This window comes from Chiloscyllium punctatum, unplaced genomic scaffold (genome assembly GCF_047496795.1).
Source record: "Chiloscyllium punctatum isolate Juve2018m unplaced genomic scaffold, sChiPun1.3 scaffold_887, whole genome shotgun sequence".
NCBI lineage: Eukaryota > Metazoa > Chordata > Chondrichthyes > Orectolobiformes > Hemiscylliidae > Chiloscyllium > Chiloscyllium punctatum.
Genome location: NW_027310621.1, coordinates 50,001 through 52,500, shown reverse-complemented (window position 1 = coordinate 52,500; position 2,500 = coordinate 50,001). Strand labels below are relative to the sequence as shown.

Genomic DNA, 2,500 nt, shown 5'->3' with positions numbered 1-2,500 from the left:
CGGGACGTGCGAGGCACCAGCAGACAGAGACTGCCCGACGGTCAGAGAGAGGGAGAGAGGAGTGCCGAGGCTCAAGTGGCGAACGGTCGCGCAGGCACGCCACGCACATCGATCGCCAGCCGCGGAACGGCACGGCCTTCAGTGGGGCCGGCGGGCGACGCCGCTCCTGAACCCAGCGGCCCCGAGCCGGACGAGTTGAGGAAGGCACGCCGACGGTGACAGGGTACGGAAGACACAGCGGTGGCCTTCTGGCGACTTGGCCCCCGACAGCCCGACGTTCCGCCGTCCTCCCGATGGCCAGGAGGACCGTGCGGGGGTCGGCCGACGGCGTGGTAGGTGTGCCTGCACGGTGACGGAGCACACACCACGCCCGCCAACCCCTCCGTACCTCCCGAGACCGGTGGCAGGACGGAGCGGAAAACGTGCGGACTGAACGGGAGAGCCAAGAGCCAGCGATCCACGCGCGTGCGACCGTCCAAGTCACAGCGTTCGACGAAAACCTCCTCCCTCGGCCAGGCACTCGGCGCCAGCAGGGGAGACAGGATCAGACGCCCCGCCGGCCACTTAAGGCCGAGGACGAACCACGAGACGGGCGGCTGCAGCAGCGGGCGGCCTGCAGCTCCCAGCACTCTCAATCGATCAACCATCGAGTCGGGTCAGCGTGTCAAACCGGCGAGCTCCACGGTCAGGCCGGCGGCGCACCAGCACCGGACCTCCGCGGCTCCCTTCACTCTTTCCACTGCCAGCCAACCGAGAGACGGACCCAATGCGGACGTGCAGAGCTTAGGCAGACCCCCCACTGGAGGCTCAACACTTCGTGGCAGCTCCGTGTCCCAGAGACCAGGAGGGTTGGCACACACACACAGTGTGAACCACCGACAGCCATTCTGGGACCGGTGACAGCCGTGCTGGCCCCACTGCCACGACACAGACGGACGCCAGGCCGCGCTCCCCGGCGGGGGGATGGCGTCGAGCCTGACGAACGGAATGTGCAGGGTGGGGGGGAAAGGCCAAGCGCTCCGACGCCGGAGGGCTCCGGAGTCTGAACTTAGGGGGACAAAGAGGACGGGTCCTCTGCGACACCCCAGCCGCGCTCTCGCCAGCCAAGGCGAGTGCGATTGATTGCCAAACGACCCTCAGACAGGCGTGGCCCCGGGAAGAACCCGGGGCCGCAAAGTGCGTTCAAAGTGTCGATGATCAATGTGTCCTGCAATTCACATTAATTCTCGCAGCTAGCTGCGTTCGTCATCGACGCACGAGCCGAGTGATCCACCGTCAAGAGTTGTCTGAGTTTGTTTTAGGTCTCTCCCTCGCCAGAGGAAAGCGACCCGGACCGCACATACGCTCCCCACCTTGAGCTACAGCCACCTGCACGCCGGCGTGCGGGCGGAGCAGGGTGGCGTGAAGCGATGGGGAGCACCATCCTGGTGCGGCCCGCAGAAACATACGTCTATTGGGGGGAGGAGGACAGGGCGCCCAAGAGGCGATGCGTGCCCCAACGCACCGCAGCGACGGAGGCAGGATCACCGCCACCATGTCGCCCGCCTAGTATCACGAGGCGTGCAGCAGCTTTGCCCTAGGAAAAGCAGAGGCGGGAACGGGCACCGGCCATCGGTTCGGCAGCGTCACTGACGCGTGCACGTGGCGGCGTGTCGGCGAGCGGACTTCCTGCGAGGAGGCGGGGGCGGCACTCGCCCGAGCAGACGCCCGCCCGGCCCAGCCACCGCCGAGGTGGACTGGGAGTCGCGGCAACGGCTCGTCATACTCGTTCCCACACTCACAGCGCAGCTTGCCCGCAAGCCACCGACCACCGATCGACGCCAGGCGCCCCGACCGAGAGCGGGATCGCTCGTTCGCCCTGCTGGCAGTTCGCTGGGGATCACTACTGCACGGAGCTCGGAGACCGACGGGCGGCAACTCGAGAGTCTTTAAACCACCACCCCCATCCCGCAAGTGCAAAGAGGCTGTATACGCACAGACGGGTGAGGGGAATAGGTACCCCGTCGGGTTTGAAGGGAGCGTGACTAGATAGCAACGATGTAAACCCAGCCGATTTGGGAGCGAAAGACCGGCGCCTGCATCACCGGCTTCGTTTCCCGTGGCTGGAGAGTACACCGAAACCCTCCGTCTGTCGCGAGCTCCCGACGACGCGGTGCCGCCAAGCAGCAGGGCCGGACCTGGTGTGGCTCCCCTCGTCGATCACAGACCGGTCGGCACTACTGACGAGACGGTGGAACGGGCTTCGCCCCTTGTGACGAAGGGTGATGCGAACCCGCCCGCCCGCGTGCGTTCGGGGTGGACTCGGCAAACGGAGATTTGAAATCGGAAAGTGTCCTCCTGCCCCGCGCAGGTAGGCGCCCAACAGTTGTGGGGGGTTTGGCGGTGACCACGGCTGCAGGGCCTGCTACCCCGACGAGCTCTCCTGCTGGCCCCGAAACCACCCTCGCGAGACAAGTTGAAACGGAAACGGGCGTACCCCCAAGCCGACGATCCTTTCTTA

The 2,500-nt window shown here is 66.2% G+C and overlaps 1 non-coding gene across 1 annotated transcript; it reads right to left on the bottom strand.

Annotated features, from left to right (window-relative positions):
- Positions 1-1,130: 1,130 nt before the first annotated feature.
- LOC140474225 (5.8S ribosomal RNA) lies at positions 1,131-1,284 on the bottom strand. Its single transcript, XR_011958933.1, has one exon. It is a non-coding gene; the product is annotated as a 5.8S ribosomal RNA (ribosomal RNA).
- Positions 1,285-2,500: the final 1,216 nt, after the last annotated feature.